The sequence below is a fragment of the Podarcis cretensis genome (assembly GCF_951804945.1).
Source record: "Podarcis cretensis genome assembly, chromosome: 5".
Lineage (NCBI taxonomy): Eukaryota > Metazoa > Chordata > Lepidosauria > Squamata > Lacertidae > Podarcis > Podarcis cretensis.
In genome coordinates this window covers 79,145,272-79,164,782 of record NC_137174.1, presented here as the reverse complement: position 1 = coordinate 79,164,782, position 19,511 = coordinate 79,145,272, and the positions used below count along the sequence as shown (strand labels likewise).

The 19,511-nt window shown below is 43.4% G+C and overlaps 1 long non-coding RNA gene across 1 annotated transcript in view; it reads right to left on the bottom strand.

Moving 5' to 3' along the window:
• Positions 1–529: 529 nt before the first annotated feature.
• Positions 530–19,511, bottom strand: part of LOC307217287 — a 114,506-nt gene continuing 95,524 nt past the window's right edge. Inside the window, exons 2-3 of the long non-coding RNA XR_013839528.1 lie at positions 2,670–2,815; positions 530–893 (exon numbers count right to left, since the gene is read on the bottom strand). This is a non-coding gene — a long non-coding RNA (uncharacterized lncRNA). The remainder of the gene's footprint in view (positions 894–2,669; positions 2,816–19,511) is intronic.

The following is a 19,511-nucleotide window of genomic DNA, read 5'->3' as shown; positions in this document are numbered from 1 at the left end:
AAAATGGTGTTTCCATGCACTCTGGATTCTATCACAGTGTTCCATTGTGCCAGAAGTGGTTGAGTCCTGTTGGCCACATGACCCAGAAAGCTGTCAGTGGACAAACGTCAGCTCCCTCGGCCTGAAAGCAAGATGAGCACCAGAACCCCATAGTCACCTTTTTTTTTTTTACCTTTTTACATGACCAAGAGAGGGCAGAACACAATTTACAACTTACTTCTAATTGCATTTACCCCAAAGTGCATCACGTTTGATTTCTTCTGGAAAGGTGCTCTGTCTCCTAACTCATGAGTATCCAATGTTGGGAGATTCTGGAGAAAAGGAAGTACATCTTCACACACCGCATAGTTAAAACTGTGGCGCTTGTTCCCACAGGAGCCACTGAGGGCCACCAAGCTTGGATGGCTTTAAAAGAGGATTAGACAAATTCATGGAGAATATGGCTATCAATAGCTACTAGGCATGATGGCTATGTTCTGCCTCCTCTGTAACACTTCTGGATAGCAATTTCTGGGAATTGCAGGTGGGCTGTTGTGCTCAGGTTCTGCTTGCATAGGACTCTGCTGAACAATATAACACAACATGATGGCCAATAACAATGGCACTAAACACTATTTATAGACTAATACAAATAATAAGAAATTACAACCAAAGTCTCTAAATCTTCTTCACCAGTCACAGAAGAATAATTCAAAAGTTCAATATATACATAATCTGTAACCAAATATCACCAGAACACAGTTTCCGGATAACCAATCTGTTTCGTTCTGTGCTTCATCAGCCAATCTCGATCAATTCTTCATCAGCCAGACTTGTAAGAATTAATATGAGAAGAATGCAGTTCAATTTCTTAACAAGATGAAATTGCAGTAAACATGCGATGAAACCTGCATCTGTATAAAATAAAATGCATAATGCAATATGTGCAACTAAAATACATACCCAATCTTACATGTAAGCAAATATAAAAGCTGTAGAAAATATGCTCTGGGTCAGTGCTCATATGATGCATAGGACTCTGGCTGGCTCTTGTTGCATTCTTATTGCCCACCATGCAAAGTTGTTGTTGTTTAGTCATTTAGTCATGTCTGACTGTTCGTGACCCCATGGACCAGAGCACGCCAGGCACTCCTGTCTTCCACTGCCTCCCGCAGTTTGGTCAAACTCATGTTGGTAGCTTCGAGAACAACCATGCAAAGTAGTAGAGGGTAATCGATCTGAGAATAGTCATACTTCAGCCATACGCAACCCTCCCTATTTCCAGCTTTGAAACGTTGATGGATCAGCCCAGATAGCTCAGTTGGCTAGAGCGTGGTGCTGATAACACCAAGGTTGCAGGTTCGATCCCTGTATAGGACAGCTGCATTTTCCCTGCATTGCAGGAAGTTGGGTTAGATGATCGTCAGGGTCCCTTCCAACTCTACGATTCTACGATATGTCTTTCTTGCAACTACTTGTAGCAGAGGCAGAAGTCAAATCTTAATATAGCCATCTTTCACACTGCAACAGAGAAGTTTTGATTCAGTCCCCAGATTAGATATATATATAGGGAGGGTCGCGTATGGATGAAGTATGACTATTCTCAGATCAATATATATATATAATATATATTAGAGTGCTAAGTGCCCATCAATGTCCCTTGAAGGCCTTGTGGACTCAGTCTATATAAATAGACTAAAGAGAACTAAGCTCAGTAAAAGCTCATTCTCAGTTCATGGGTACTGTAATAAATACCGGGAAAAGTTTTAATTTTTTAGTGATGCTTCTAGGCAATGGTCTGTGTGATGGTGGATTTGCACTGTGTGTGTGTGCATGTGTGTTCTTTCCTTTTCCTTCTTTTTGTTTGAAGAACTCTGTGTTGTTTCAAAACCAGCAAGAAAATGACATCATCCAAGTAAGAGATCCAACTGCAGACTTTCCTTTTTTCTTTTCATGAGTTATTTAAATCATCCCATGTTATTGGAGGCTGTGCCATAGGCAACATGGCAATGCATGCATGCAATATATCAATATATATTAATAGAAAATATGTGTATCTTGTTCTTACATGGGGTTTCCAGTGATCAAGTCCACATCTGTGTAGCCCCATCAGATGCTCCTCACTGAGATCCTGCATTGGACCTGTCATTGGAACTTTTGTGAAGCTTTGGCCTGGGTTTTATTTAGGAAGGAACAGTCAAGTTTGGTTCTCTCAGTTTCTCATTTTTTCCCCAATCTTAAATTAACTTCTCCGCATTTCTTCAACAATTTGCCTTTTTTAAAAGAATCCTCACAAAAATTCACCAGCATTTTAGTGCAAATGCCTTCCAATAAACACGTTTGTACACAATTTTGCAAGCAAATTTCCCCATAATATAATGTGTTTCATATGTTAGTTTCACTAATATATTTATTTTTATATACATTCACCTCCTGATAAATGGCTTTTTGTAAACATTGCTTGGTCAGAAAAGCATAGCACAAATTTTGGAGAAGTGCAAATTTCAAAAAAGGTATTTCAGAAAGTGCAAGTTTTATAGATTTGCCTTCAGATACTAACAGAACTGAATTTCTCCCCCATCCGTAGTGTTACTGAAGGATTCCTTCTATGGAAGCTAGAAGCCTACCTCTAAGTCAGTGCTAGAGAACCTCAGACTAGGGCCAAATCAAATGCAGACAAACAGACATACCTGGCTCCTGGGATTCTGCCAAGGTCCCAGCTCCAAGCCACTTCTTCTCGACCAAGGCTATACACTCAACCAGTCCAGCTTTGCATTCTCCTTGAGTGCTTTTGACTGACTAGAATGTACCTTTGACCTGTGCTAAAGCCTCTTGCCTGGATGGAGAGACACAAGTATGGAGAGGTGTCTGTTTGGAATGTAGCCTACTGTACAAAGATTAAGGGTTGCATCCATTGCTCCACACACAGCCTACCACTGGCCCCACTACTCACTGGCATGCTGCCCCTGGAATGTTGCCCAACAGAGAATGCAGCCCTTGAATTGAGAACATTTCCCCATCCCTGCTTTAAGGAGTGGCTATGATAACCCACAGTGTTCCTCAAAGTCTAACATGTGGCAGATGGTGACTACAACTTGCAACCAACTTAACTTTGCCTAAATAAAACAAATTGTAAAGTGGGTGTAACTTCTGAACAGTTTTAGATTTGTTTCCCCTGCGCTGTAAATGTCATTCTTCTTGGCATTCTTGATCCTTCCAAGTAGGTTAAAGGAAGCCATTTCTTGTTGGTTTTAAAACCTGCTTATCTATATGGCCTAGATAAAGTCTGCACGTCATTGTAAGTTGCAGTTTTAACAGTAAGTTTAATGCTACTAGATAAACATATGTTTAAAGCAAACGCTAAGTTGTACAGCTCAGCATTTATTTTCAAAGGAGGAAAATTCATTCATTTTTCCCTGAAAAGAAACGGAAGCACTCAATCTAACATCAGATGAAAATGTCAAATGTGGTTTCCTCACTTCATTTTATTAAATGAATTCTAACACTGGGATAGGGATGGAACAACCTGTAGATTTCTGTTCTCTCCCTTTTTCATTTTTCCAATCTTAACTTCTCTACAGTTCTACAGCAATTTGCAAATATATTTTTAAAACCCTCAAGAAAAATCATAAAATTCCGCCTAATAAGCACATTTTTGTATGTGGTATTGACTAATGCACACATTTTTGCGAGAAGTTCCCCTGTTATAATGCCTTTTGCATGTTATCTACATGAATACTTTGTATTCATTTTTAATGCACATTCCCCCTAACATAATAATAATAATAATAATAATAATTTATTATTTGTACCCCGCCCATCTGGCTGGGTCTCCCCAGCCACTCTGGGCGGCTTCCATAAAAACCAAAAATACACTAAAATATCACAGATTAAAAACTTCCCTGAACAGGGCTGCCTTAAGATGTCTTCTGAATGTCAGGTAGTTATTTATTGCTTTGACATCTGATGGGAGGGCGTTCCACAGGGCAGGCGCCACGACCGAGAAGGCCCTCTGCCTGGTTCCCTGTAGCTTTGCTTCTCGCAATGAGGGAACCGCCAGAAGGCCCTCGGCACTGGACCTCAGCGTCCGGGCAGAACGATGGAGGTGGAGACGCTCCTTCAGGTATACTGGGCCGAGGCCGTTTAGGGCTTTAAAGGTCAACACCAGCACTTTGAATTGTGCTCGGAAACGTACTGGGAGCCAATGTAGGTCTTTCAAGACCGGTGTTATGTGGTCTCGGCGGCCGCCCCCAGTCACCAGTCTAGCTGCCGCATTCTGGATTAGTTGTAGTTTCCGAGTCACCTTCAAAGGTAGCCCCACGTAGAGCGCATTGCAGTAGTCCAAGCGGGAGATAACTAGAGCATGCACCACTCTGGCGAGACAGTCCGCAGGCAGGTAGGGTCTCAGCCTGCGTACCAGGTGGAGTTGGTAGACAGCTGCCCTGGATACAGAATTGACCTGCGCCTCCATGGACAGCTGTGAGTCCAAAATGACTCCCAGGCTGCGCACCTGGTCCTTCAGGGGCACAGTTACCCCATTCAGGACCAGGGAGTCCTCCACACCAGCCCGCCCCCTGTCCCCCAAAAACAGTACTTCTGTCTTGTCAGGATTCAACCTCAATCCATTAGCCGCCATCCATCCTCCAACCGCCTCCAGGCACTCACACAGGACCTTCACCGCCTTCACTGGTTCTGATTTGAAAGAGAGGTAGAGCTGGGTATCATCTGCATATTGATGAACACCCAGTCCAAACCCCCTGATGATCTCTCCCAGCGGCTTCATATAGATGTTAAAAAGCATGGGGGAGAGGACGGAACCTTGAGGCACCCCACAAGTGAGGGCCCAGGGGTCTGAACACTCATCCCCCACCACCACTTTCTGAACACGGCCCAGGAGGAAGGAGCGAAACCACTGTATAACAGTGCCCCCAGCTCCCAGCCCCTCTAGACGGTCCAGAAGGATGTTATGGTCGATTGTATCAAAGGCCGCTGAGAGATCCAGCAGAACTAGAAAACAACTCTCACCTTTGTCCCTAGCTCGCCGGAGGTCATCAACCAGCGCGACCAAGGCAGTTTCAGTCCCATGATGAGGCCTGAATCCCGATTGGAAGGGATCCAAATGGTCCGCATCCTCCAGGCGTGCCTGGAGTTGTTCAGCAACCACGCGCTCAATCACCTTGCCCAAGAAAGGAAGATTTGAGACTGGGCGATAGTTGGCCATACTGGCCGGGTCTAAAGATGGTTTTTTAAGAAGCGGTTTAATGACCGCCTCTTTCAGCGGATCTGGGAATGTTCCCTCACAGAGGGAAGCATTCACCACCCCGCAGAGCCCATCGCCCAGCCCTTCCCGGCTTGCTTTTATTAGCCAGGATGGGCAAGGATCCAGGAGACAGGTGGTTGGTTTCACGCGTCCAAGCAGCCTGTCCACATCCTCGGGGGTAACGGATTGAAATTGACTCCATGCAACTTGACCAGACAGAGCTCTAGCACTCTCCTGCCCCGGCACTGCTCCCATGGTGGTGTCTAGCTCCCTCCGAATATGAGTGATTTTATCTGCAAAAAACTTTGCAAAATCGTTGCAGGAGATCTTGGGGTCTTTACAAGGCCCCGGTGGTAAAGGTGGTTCCGTTAAATTACGAACCACCTGAAAGAGTCTCCTGCTACTATTTTCTGCAGATGCAATAGAGGCGGTGAAGAAAGTCTTCTTCGCCGTCGCTATCGCCACTTGGTAGGCTCGACGTTGAGCTCTAACCTGTGTCCGGTCAGATTCAGAGTGAGTTTTTTGCCACCGACGCTCTAGCCGTCTCAGCGATTGTTTCATCGCCCTCAGCTCCGAAGAAAACCACGGAGCTGTCCGGGCTCCATGCAATCGGAGAGGGCGCTTCGGAGCCAGACAGTCGATAGCCCTGGTTAACTCCGCATTCCAGCGGGCCACCAGGGAATCCGCTGAAAGGCCATCAACATGGGATAAAGCATCCCCTACCACTCTCTGGAAACCATTTGGATCCATTAAGTGGCGGGGGCGGACCATCCGAATTGGTCCCACCTCCCTGCAGAGGGGATGGGTCGCAGAGAAGTCCAGTTGCACCAGGAAGTGATCTGACCATGGCACTTCTTTTGTTTCACTTTTACTTAGTGTCAGATCACCCACGTCACTAGAGGTGAACACCAGGTCTAAGGCATGTCCATGACTATGAGTTGGGCCAAACTTATTCAGGGACAGCCCCATGGAGGCCATGCTTTCCACGAAGTCCCGAGCAGCCCCTTGTAAGGTCGTGTCGGCATGGATGTTAAAATCTCCTAGGACAACCAAACTAGGTGTCTCCAGGAGAAAATCCGCCACGACCTGAAGCAGCTCAGACAGGGAGTCCTTGGTGCAGCGGGGAGGTCGGTACACCAAAAGGAATCCTGTACTGCCCCTATTGCCCAACTTCCAGAACATGCACTCAGAAAGCTGGATCTTCCCAGTAGGACGCCTGGTGCAAGCTAGTGACTTCCTAAAAATCACTGCAACCCCCCCTCCCCGCCCACATGACCTGGGTTGCTGTGCGTAAGAGAAACCTGGTGGGCAAGCAGCGGCAAGGACAGGCCCATCTGCTTCCTCCAACCAGGTCTCTGTCACACATGCCAGGTCAAATCCTCCATCCACAATCAAGTCGTGGATGGCAGTGGTTTTATTCATCATTGACCTGGCATTACACAGCAACACCTTCAGGTCATGTAGGTTTCCCCTGTTGATTCCAGTATCCATCTGGTCAAGGCCAGACCCGGAGGCAGGGATAGTCTTCAAACAACGACTAAACCTGCCTCCTCGGTAATGACATGGTCTGGTCTTAGCGTAACTCCGCCTCCTGCCCATGATCACCGAGATCGGATGTCCCAGTGCTTCCCCCCCTGTGGAACTTGTCCCAGCCATCGTGTTGGCTGGGGCCCCACTCCCAGGCAACCCTGATCCCGCCCCTTAAAAACAAAACACAAACTATACAGAACCAATAAAACAACAACAACAAAAAGAAACAAAACAATTATACTAAAATTAATCCCCAACTAAATATCCATCCCACCCACCCCCAACAATGGAAAAAAGGGGAAAAAAAATAAAAATTTAAATTTAAATTTAAATTGCCACCGACTGCTTGAGGACATTTTAAAGCACATTAACCACCTGGAACAGGGAAGAATGGCAGAGCACTTCCCACCCTTCCCAAAAAGTTTGTTCCAAATAAGTGCCTGGGCCACGCCCCCTGGGCCAGTTGGAAAAGGCCCTGGAAGGGAGCAGGCCCTGCAGACCTCAGCCAGCCGATGTTCCGAGGCCTCCCTGCAGCAGGAGTCCCTTTATAGCCGGGAGAGAGGTCCTGGGCCACGCCCCCTGGGCCAGTTGGAAAAGGCCCTGGAAGGGAGCAGGCCCTGCAGTCCTCACCCAGCCGAAGGTCCGAGGCCTCACTGCAGCAGGAGTCCCTTTATAGCCGGGAGAGAGGTCCTGGGCCACGCCCCCTGGGCCAGTTGGAAAAGGCCCTGGAAGGGAGCAGGCCCTGCAGTCCTCACCCAGCCGATGGTCCGAGGCCTCACTGCAGCAGGAGTCCCTTTATAGCCGGGAGAGAGGTCCTGGGCCACGCATTTTTGTAAACACTGGTTTTTAAAATATGCATTTTTGTAAACACTGGTTGGGGAATGACACCCCAAAATTCACAGACATGTGAATTTCTAAGGATGGCTGTGTTTTGATTCTCATATTGTTTTGCAAAGTGCAAATTTAATAAATTCTCCTTCAAATGTGAAGTGAATCAAATTTATCTCCCATGGGAATCCTGCAGCTCTCCAGATATTGCTAGATTTAAACTCCCATCAGGCCCAGCTGACATGACTAATGGTTAGAGATGACAGCAGTTGCATGAAGTTGACTAAAGGTAAAGGTACCCCTGCCCGTACGGGCCAGTCATGTCCGACTCTAGGGTTGTGCGCCCATCTCACGTAAGAGGCCGGGGGCCAGCACTGTCCGGAGACACATCCGGGTCACGTGGCCAGCGCAGCGCAGCACACGGAAACGCCGTTTACCTTCCCGCTATAAAGCTGTACCTATTTATCTACTTGCACTTAGGGGTGTTTTCGAACTGCTAGGTGGGCAGGAGCTGGGACCGAAAGACAGGAGCTCACCCCGCCGCGGGGATTCGAACCGCCGACCATGCGATCGGCAAGCCCTAGGCGCTGAGGTTTTACCCACAGCGCCACCCGCGTCCCTTATGAAGTTGACTACTCCTCTTTAAATGCCATCTAGGTTGGTGGCCTGCCCTGCCTCCTGTGGGAGTGAGTTCCACAGTCTAACTGTGCACAGAATGAAGAATTACTTTGTTTTATCTCTCCTGAATCTCCCAACATGCGGCTCCATTGGATGTCCATGAGTTCTTGTCCACTTCCTCCATGCCACGCATAATTTTATAAACTTCTATCTTGTTGCCTCTCAGTTGCCTTTTCTCAATGTGGTGTGTTCTTGCCATGAGCTGTGACCAATGGAAGTCTTCATGGGCTGCTCTTTCCCTGTGGCTGATAAGAGACTGAGACATCTAAGTACTGTGCAACAGAACTGGCCTTGAAAATCATATGTCAGTGGTGGACAGAGGTAAAAGCAGGCAGAGGATTGAGTGTGAATGTTACTTTTGTACAGTAGGTTTGTTTCTTCAAACTCAAGCCTCACACTCTATCCCCCATCCAGACAAGTAAGAAGGGGTTATCATAGTTCCAGGATACGTTCCTCCCAGGCAGAAACACCCAAGGAAGGTGCAAAGCTGGAATGGTGAGGCTTGCGAGAGTGTGCGGCTTGGGAAGAGCACTGAGGGGTTATATTTAGGCCACATTCATACACAGAACTTTGATACTGCTTTAAAGTCCTGGCTTCGCAGACACACACAAATTCTTGGAACAGGCAATTTGCTATGGGGGCTAAGAGTTATTAGGAGACCCCAGTTCCCCCACTCCCCAAGCTAGAATTCCCAGGTTGGGTGTGGATGGATTGTTAAACAACTCTGGGAATTGAGAGGGGAATAGGGGTCTCCTAACAACTCTCCTTAACAAACTACAGTTCCCATAATCCTTTGGGCAAAGCCCTGCCTGTTTAAAGTGGTATCAGAGTGCTTTAAATGTATGTTGTGGGTGGCCTTAAGTTTCTCAGCCCCCACATCTCCACCTTAAGGTAAAGGTAAAGGCCCCCCCCCGACCGTTAGGTCCAGTCGTGGCCAACTCTGGGGTTGCGGCGCTCATCTCGCTTTACTGGTTGAGGGAGCCGGCATACAGCTTCCGGGTCATGTGGCCAGCATGACTAAGCCGCTTCTGGCAAACCAGAGCAGCACACGGAAATGCCGTTTACCTTCCCGCCGGAGCGGTACCTATTTATCTACTTGCACTTTGAGGTGCTTTCGAACTGCTAGGTTGGCAGGAGCAGAGACCAAGCAACAGGAGCTCACCCCTTCATGGGGCTTTGAACTGCCGACCTTCTGATCAGCAAGTCCACCCGCATCCACATCTCCACCTTACATGTTGCCATTAATTTTTTCTTGGTAATTCACTGGACAAACATAGCTTCCTCCCCACTTGTACACATACACGAACCTCAATGAGGGGCAGACAACCTACAGCTCAAAGGTTTCATGCCTAACTTTATGCGGGGGGGGGGCATGTCATTGGGGAAAAAACCACGGAGGGGAAGCAAAAATGGGTGGAGATGCGAATGAAAGCCCGAGGGGACAGGCTTCTGGCAGGTGTTCAGTACAACCTTCTAAAAAGAACACTCTTTTCCAACCCTTTCAGCCTTTCAGGTAGGGAAGAAGAGGAAAGAGAAAGAAGAAATGGTGAAGACAGGGGGGCAGAAAAATGTGGTCCTAGTTCCACTCATATATGGCTCTAGCTCCACCCACACAGGCTCCCCCCAAAAAAATCCTCCCCAAATTAACCACCCAAAGGGCAAGATGGTAAGCAAGGGGCTTGTAGTCCCGTCTATAAAGACAACTGGTACATAATTCTTCTGCGACAGCATTACGTGGCCAGTTCTCTCTCTGAGCCTGTGTGTGCGTTCCAAATGTTAAGCCTATTCAATGATGTGTGAATCACTGAATATAGAATAAGGCTGTGACCAGATGGTGGGTGGGTGGCTCTGCTTGTTCTCAAAACGTCAAGAGCCAATTTGCAACAGGATCTTATGAGGCATTGTGTGGCTATTGCAACTGAAAGCAATGAGCAAGGGCTGTCAATAACATCAGTAACCACTGATGGGTCACCGGCTTGCCTTGGAGAAATCTAGAGTTGCCAGTAAATAGCATCACGCGGGCAACAGGCCATCAGATTCACGGACGACATATTGGGCAGTTGTATAATCTTACAAATGTACACAACCAGCAGCATGTAAATTGGAAGGCCCATCCAGAAGAATCTGGATTATGTAGCCTATTTATGCATACGTAAAGCAACAGCTAAAGGGACATGGGTGGCGCTGTGGTCTAAACCACAGAGCCTAGGGCTTGCCGATCAGAAGGTTGGCAGTTCAAATCCCCACAACGGGGTGAGCATCCATTGTTCGGTCCCAGCTTCTGCCCACTTAGCAGTTCAAAAGCACATCAAGTGCAAGTAGATAAATAGGTACCACTCCGGCGGGGAGGTAAACAGTGTTTCTGTGTGCTGCTCTGGTTCACCAGAAGCAACTTAGTCATGTTGGCCACATGACCCACAAGCTGTCTGCAACAAACACTGGCTCCCTCAGCCTATAGAGTGAGATGAGCGTGCCACCCCAGAGTCGTCTGCGCCTGGACCTAACGGTCAGGGGTACCTTTACCTTTACCTAAAGCAACAGCTAAAGTTGTTGGTGTGCAATGGGAAAATAAGCTGTTGTTTTTCCATTTCTATTTTGCTTATCATTTGTTTATATTGCACTTGTTCATTTATTTTTCCAAGGAATTCAGTGGGAAAGCGCAAACAGTTTCCTGCTGCTTATAACTTTGGTGTTTTCCATCCAAATGGGATCAAAACTGCAGGCATTTTATTCATTAGAGCAGGGGTGCCCAAACTTTTTTCAAAGAGGGCCAGATTTGATGAAGTGTTTAGCTTTTTTTAGGATTGAAGTTGCTGAGCTTTTTTAGGAGTTTACCACAGGACATATACTGCCACGGGGGCTGGATTAAATGAACCAGCGGGCCATATTAGGCCCCCGAAACAGACTTTGGACATGCCTGCCTTACGGAATCAGACGTGTAAAATTTCAGACAGATAGGAGAAAGACTCCTCATTTTATAGGTAGTTTAAGATGTGTGAAGATCCCACAACCTTCAGTGGGAAACTCAGCAGTGTTTTCCTGCTCATTACTTACGTGTGTTTGGCACAGTATTTACAGGCATTCTAATACACAAACAAACACAAACAAAGAGCACCAGGTATGAACTATATAGGATAATCAGTCTTTGCTTCCTGTAACTTTGCTTATTCCATCCTAATGGCACAAAATATTCAAATATGCAGGATATCAGACAAACCAAATTTCAGATTTACAGGACAAATGTTCCCCATTATATAGGAAATTAAAAGAATTGCATAGGCATAGCCAAACAGCTATTAACATTAAATGGAATTTTCCTGTCTGTCAATTTCACTGCTCTACCACTTTCTCCCAGTGACCTGTGTGTGAACTGTACATACGTCTGTTTCCTTAAGGCAAAGTCTCCAATGCAGAGCAGTTGCAAATGAATCATTTTCATTTTGCTTCTGTTTGCTAAAAATATATTTTAAAAATCCCATTCATTTTTATTATTAAAACAAATGGAGGAATGAAGCCTCATTTGTTTATTTTTTAAAAAAAACAAACATGAATGTACACCCCTTAGCAAAAAGAACAGGTTTTTGAAAGCAGGCTACTATTCACAGTAGTTTAATATGTTATTTACGATGTACAGGGACCCATATGAATATCATCTTCCTTGGGCTATAGTTTTTGCATAATAATAGGAGAAAACCTTTTCCTCCAGAGTCTGTGTGAAGGGCAGCCATCATCAGCATTCATCATGGGAGGGAGGAATTGTGTGTAAACACCCCTAAGTTACGGTACTGTCTGAGCTCTACCAGCATGGCAAGTATAAAATGTTGACTTCTATAGATAGCACTTTTACCCCCTTAAAGAAATAGGTCAGGTCAGCAGCAGCAGCCGCCCTTGAGTTAAATGACATAATTGATAGCCTTGCCGAATGACTGATTCACTTGTCTGAAAAGAAGGGGTTTCAAATCAATACTGCTCAGAAGCTTTCCCATTCCTTCTATTTTAGCATCCACACCTTCTAAGCTGGAACTTGCAAATATTCCTGGTCTAGAGGCAAGTTGGTTGGTTGTAATAACATAGCAGCCAACACATCAGTGTACCATCACTTTATTTGATTTTTATTTATTTTTTTACTCTTGAAGTAGCTCAGTACAATACTAGTGACTTGTGGAGGCAGTGCAGTTCTACTGTCACTAAAAAGTTACAAGATGCTATCGGCATGCCTTATACAAAAACTGCATGCAACCAACACAGTGCTTTATACACACAAAAAAGGACAATCTGTTTTTTTCTCTTTATTCATGAGAGTTATGCACAGTTAGTTGTTGTTTCCCCCAAACGACTACTAGTTTCAATCCACAACAGAACCTGAGGAGCTTAAATATCAAGTAACACTGTCTCTGTAGGCAAATCAAACCAAATGGCACTGTTATCCACAAATAAATCTCGAGTTACTCAACAATATTACAGAATGGTAGAAAAATAAAACATTTTCACATATGCACTTGAAACACACTATAAAGTCCAAATTTGCAAAACATTTAGCACATAAATCACACTTTCCCCCCCTTCCTTCATATTTGTTTGAAATGGTGATGCTGATTTTTTTAAAAAAATACACCCCGGACATTATATTTCTTAACAGATACAGTCTGAGAAACTAAATGGTCACTGGTGATTAAAAACATACAGGCAGCGTTCCTATGAACCGGCTATGCCTGTGTACCAATCGCAAAGGAAACCATTTAAATGTTTCTGGATTATGGTGAGGAAGTTAAATCTGAATATAACAAAGGTAAGAGCAATGAAATACTTCCAGCCAAGCCACTGTGCTGCAGGTTGATGGCATTTTTGTGTCTTCCACACACCTTTTGTTTGGACAGCTAAATTGTGCTCTTTATTTATGCATGGGAAACTCACCTCCCCCCCCCATGCTTTTACACATGAGGCAGCATGCTCTGGAGAATTGAGCAACTCTGTTTTTCAGTTTTATTGCTGCCTAACTGAACATCCCTGGGCAATTGAACTTCACTTCGGCTTCCTATCTCTACAGTAGACAAGATGATGCCATCTGGCTTAAAGGGACACGGATGTGTAACCTGTTTTGAGAACGCAAAGGGAGTCATATTGCTACAGCTCTTTTCCATATCTCCGAGGCTAAGGCAAACAAATGAGGTTTCATATACTTTGCTCGCTGTGGAGTAAAAATGCCTGGATGCCAAGATACTGGAAAGCAGAAGGTAGTCTGAGGAAGGGAGGCTATTGCTCTGCTATAAAGCTCCACTCAAGGCACTAATCTGAGAACAGACTATGTCTGAATTCAATTGCTTTTATTGGAAAACATGCAGTCCATGCAGTTCCTTCAGTGTCTGAAGTGCTTTACAATGATAACCTCTCTTTGTCCTTACCACAAGCCTGTGGGGTGGAATAGTGGGAGAAGGGAGGTTTCAGGCCACCCAGTGACTGGAGAGGGATTTGAATTCGGGTCTCATTCAGATTCAACAGTCTGCACATTGCACTATGGTCAGGCAGGGCAAAACACACTTCTCTATTCCCATTGGCACGGCTAACTATAATGCCAAGCTAAATATGACTAGGGTGTAATAAATCTCCTCTGGAATCCTGCAGAATCTCAAAAGGGTAACAACATTCACTCCACACACACACACACACACACACACACACACACACACACAAAACAACCCACAGTTTTAATTAGAACAGGTACACATGTAATGTGGGGAGGCAAGAAGCCTTCTTCTCTCCACCATTTTTGTGGGTTTTCTGGAAAATTTTGAATATTTGCATTAGAATTTTTTTCATCCTCTAGAGCAGGGGTGGCCAACTCTGAAGAGACTGCGATCTACTCACAGAGTTAAAAACTGGCCCCCCGTTTTTTTTGGGGGGGGTTCAGGTCAAAGTTGTTTAGCGTTTTTTAGGGAGGAGGAAAGCCCCGTTTTTTAGGAGTTCAGGGCAGAGTTGTTGAGCTTTTCTGAGGCGGGAGGAAAGCCCTGTTTTTTGGGGGGTGAAGGGCTAAAATGTTGAGCATTTTTTAGGGGAGCCAAAGTTGTTGAGCTTCTTTGGGGGGAGCCAGTGATCTACCAGTGATCTACCACAGATGTCCAGTGATCTACTGGTAGATCACGATCTACCTGTTTGACGTGCCTGCTCTAGAGCAACGGTCATGGGCTTAAGGCCTACAAGCCCTTTGGCCTGCAAGACCATTTCAGCCAAGCCACCCCCACCTGCCCTATACCTGATGTCATATAGGAAGCCAGGGGCAGGAAAAAAAAAACTTGGCTCAACCAAAATCCAAAAGGGTGTTTTCAGGCACTACCGATCAGTCTATCTGCCATGTCTGCAAAGCGCATTTCACTGTTGATATCAGGTGATTGACAGGTGCATGGCTCCGCCCACCTGCCAAACCTGGCCCGTGAGGTACAGAAGAGATAATTATCAGGCCCATTGTGCTAAAAACATTTTTAACCCCTACCCTAAAGAAGGATCTAATTTAGCAAACTTTTGCGTTTAGTAAATAAAGCTTAAAAGTTCGAATCTGCTCAGTCTGCCTAATATTAATCTGTAGTTGACGTTCATCTAAATGAACTTATGAAACAGGGCTCTTTTTTACCATGGAAAAATAAAGAGACTGCTCATCACCCAAGAACAAACCCCCACCATTAAGGGGGTATGTCAGCACCAACATTAAACCACAGGTAAGACTGAACAGGTTGCCTGTTCAACCAAGATGCTTAACTGGCTACAAATCTTCCAGGCAACATTAAGAAATTGTGGTTCCTTACAAGAGCACTGCTCCTTAGCTAGTCCTCAAAATCTAGTGAAACAATATTCTCCCCACCTGAAAGAAATAATGCAGGTTAATCTAAGGGTCAACCTTCACATGACAGGTGTTGGATTATTTTCCTGTCAAACTGTGCAGAGTTCCCTAATCCAGATTTCTTTAGCGCTTTGTGGACAATATTCAAAGAGTTAAAATAAATCTGTGAAATTAACTACCTTTGATGTTGTGGTGCTCCTGCGGTAGCAAAGAGTGAGGCTTTTCCATATTCATGGAATAAATCCAAATGCTCGTTTCATCTACCAGTTGAAAACCAAGCACATCCAGGAAATCTGCAAACACTGAGGCTCTCACCCTGTACTTTCCGTCTAGCTTTGCATTCCAACTAATTACATTTTATTTTATTTTTTATAAATATTTTATTAAATTTTCAAAATACATAATACAAAATCCCTACACCAAAAAGCCAAAACAAATACACCAAGATAAAAAGAAAGAAATAAAAAATAAAAAACAGATACAAAGATATAACTAACTGGACTTCCTCACATCTCCTTACCCTGCATTATTTATAATCAGAATGTCAGCAAATTATTACCTTATTTCATACCTTATTTTGTACTTTCCAAATATTATACTTCTAAATTTAAAATAATTTTTACCAATTGCTCCTACCTTAAAATTAAACAAAATATTGCCTTAAATTTTGACCTTTTCTTACTTATAACTTAGTTTTCTATTTTACAAAGCCTATTCGCTGGAGCTGGTATTTTCTAAATCGTGCAAGTACTTAACATTCATACAACTTATAATATTTTTGTAGATAATCCTTAAACTTCTTCCAGTCCTCTTCCATTGTTTCTTCTCCCAAGTCTCGGATTCTGCCAGTCATTTCAGCCAGTTCCATATAGTCTATCAATTGCGTCTGCCACTCTTCCAGTGTGGGCAAGTCTTGTGTCTTTCAGTACTTTGCAATGAGTATTCTTGCTGCTGTTGTCGCGTACATAAAAAAGCTTCTGTCCTTCTTTAACACTTTCTGGCCGACAATGCCCAAAAGGAAGGCCTCCGGTTTCTTAACAAAGGTATATTTAAATACCTTTTTTAGTTCATTATAGATCATTTCCCAGAAGGCTTTCACTTTAGGGCATGTCCACCAGAGGTGAAAGAATGTCCCCTCAGCCTCTCTACATTTCCAACATTTATTATCAGACAGGTGATATATTTTTGCAAGCTTGACTGGGGTCATGTACCACCTATATATCATTTTCATAATATTCTCCTTCAAGGCATTACATGCCGTGAATTTTATTCCGGTGGTCCATAACCTTTCCCAGTCCTCAAACATAATGTTATACCCTATATCCTGAGCCCATTTTATCATGGCTGATTTAACAGTCTCATCCTGTGTATTCCATTTAAGCAGCAAGTTATACATTCTCGACAATACCTTGGTCTTTGGTTCCAACAGTTCTGTCTCTAATTTCGACTTCTCCACCTGGAATCCTATCTTTTTGTCCAATTTAAAAACCTCTTGAATTTGGGCATAATGTAACCAATCTTGCACCTTATTCTTTAATTTCTCCAAGCTCTGCAACCTCCATTTGTCTCCAATTTTTTCTATTAATTCCCAATATTTCGGCCAGCCGGCCTCCATATTGAGTCTCTTCCAGGCCTTAGCCTCCATTGGTGATAACCATCTCGGGGTCTTACTTTCTAGTAAGTCTTTATATTTTGTCCAAACAATAAATATTGCTTTTCTGACAATATGGTTTTTGAACATTTTATGAATCTTTACCTTGTCGTACCACAAGTATGCATGCCAACCAAAAGCATTGTTAAACCCTTCCAGATCTAGGACATCAGTGTTTTCAAGCAGTAACCAATCTTTCATCCAGCAGAAAGCTGCAGCTTCATAATATAACTTTAAATCTGGCAGGGCAAACCCCCCTCTTTCCTTTGCATCAGTCAATATTTTAAATTTTATTCGGGGCTTTTTGCCCTGCCAGACAAACTTAGAGATATTTTTCTGCCATTTTCCAAAACATTCCACTCTGTCCACAATCTGTAGAGTCTGAAACAAAAACAACATCTTTGGCAATACATTCATCTTTATAGCTGCAATTCGACCCAGCAAGGAAAGATTCAATCTTGACCAAATTTCTAAATCCTTTTTAATTTCTGACCAACATTTTTCATAATTATCTTTAAATAAATTCAAATTTTTAGCAGTCAAATTTACCCCTAGGTAGTTCACTTTTTTAACCACATTTAACTCTGTCTCATTCTGAAACCTTTCTGCTCCCGAAGATGTCAGATTTTTTACCAAAACCTTAGTTTTTTGCTTATTCAATTTAAATCCCGCCACCTGACCAAACTCATATATCAGTTCCAAAACTCTTTTCGTACTAGATTCTGGCTCCTGTAATGTTATTACCAAGTCATCTGCAAAAGCTTTCAATTTATACTGTTTCACTCCGACCTGTATTCCTTGCACCAACCGGTCCTCCCTAATCATGTTCAAAAGCACCTCTAGGACTGAAATAAATAACAGAGGGGATAAGGGGCAACCTTGTCGTGTTCCTTTTTCAATTTTAAACTCTTCTGTCACCACACTGTTAACTATCAATTTAGCTTTTTGCTCTGAGTAAATTGCCTCTATTCCATTTTCAAACCCCCGTCCCACTCCCATCCCTTCCAGGTTTTTCTTCATAAACCTCCAAGAGATATTGTCAAAGGCCTTCTCCGCATCAATAAAAATTAGCACTGCTTTTGTATTAATATTAGTTTGCAAAAGTTCCAAAATGTCTATGATGTTCCTGGTATTATCAAACAAATGTCTACCTGGAAGTAAGCCTGCCTGATCTTCATTTAGCACTTTTTTAAATCTACTTGCCAAAATATCCGCAAAAATTTTATAATCCACATTTAGGAGTGAGATGGGACGGTAGTTCTTAAGTTGAGTCTTTTCAGATTCCACTTTAGGTATCAATGTGATGAAAGCTTCTTTCCACGATTCAGGTGCCTTCTTCCCCTCCATAATCTGGTTACAGACCTCCATTAATGGTTGTGTCAAAAAATCTTTCAATGTCTTGTAATACTTGGAGGTAAGACCATCAGGTCCTGGAGATTTGCCTAGTTGCATATTCTGAATGGCACCCTCAATTTCTTGTTGCGTTATTTTATCATTTAGGATTGTTCTCTTTTCCTGGGATAATTTTGGTAGTCCATAAATTTTTAGGAAATGGTCTATCTCAGTCTCTTCCTGCGGCCCTTGCATATAAAGTTGTTTGAAGTTGTTTGAAGTATCTCTGGAAGCACTTTCTAATTTCCTCTGGTTTCTGGATATTCCTCCCTTCAATCTCTAAATTGGTAACCGTGTTCAATTTTTGTCTCTTTTTCAACTGCCATGCCAGCAGTTTCCCACACTTATTCGCTGATTCAAATGATCTTTGTTTCATCTGTTTAATTTTCCACTCAACTTCTTGATTTATCAATTTAGCATATTGTGCTTGATGAAATTTAATTTCTCTCAGAACCTCCTGTGATTTAGGTTTTGATCTCAATTTTTTCTCACCATCTCTTATCTTGTCTATTATCTTATTCTTTTTTTCATTCCAAAGTCTTTTCTTTATTGTGTTCTGTTGTATCAAAAACCCTCTCATAACTGCTTTACTTGCGTCCCAGATTATTCTTTTTTCCACCGTGGTATTCAAATTTATTTCAAAATAGTCTTTTAAGGTTTTTTGGGCCTTCTTGACAATCTCCTGATCTCTTAATAGGGTGTCATTCATTTTCCATCTGAAGGAACCGGTTGGAATAAGTCTCATTTCCACTTTCATAGCATTATGGTCGGAGCAGGTTTTTGGGCAGATTTCCACTTTTCTAGTCTTAGGTGCCAGTCCTCTAGTTATCCATATTTGGTCGATTCTTGTCCATGACAGATGGGCTTCAGAAAAGAAAGTTCCTTCTCTGCCTAAGGGGTTCTTTGTCCTCCATATATCAATCAAATCCATATTGTCAGTTAATTCAAAAAAAGTTTTAGGTAGTCTGCCGTCATTTGTTAAATTTTGATTTTGTGACTTATCCATATTTGTAGAGACGACTCCATTCATATCTCCCATCATAATGATGTTGGTATAGTCCATATAGTCCAGAATTGTCTCATGCAGTTTCCTGTAAAATTCTGATTTCCCCTCATTCAGCGCATAAATTCCTAATATCAAAAACTTTTCTCCTTGGACCTGTATTTCAATTGCCAAAATTCTTCCTTGCTCGTCTTTAAATAAGAGTTTTGGTGACAGGCTCTCCTTTGCATAAATCACCACTCCTCTTTTCTTAACTTTGTCCGATGAAATAAATTCTTGACCTAATCTTTTATTAATTAATACTTTTCTATGAAGCCTAGTCACATGTGTTTCTTGCAAGCAAATAATGTCCAACTGT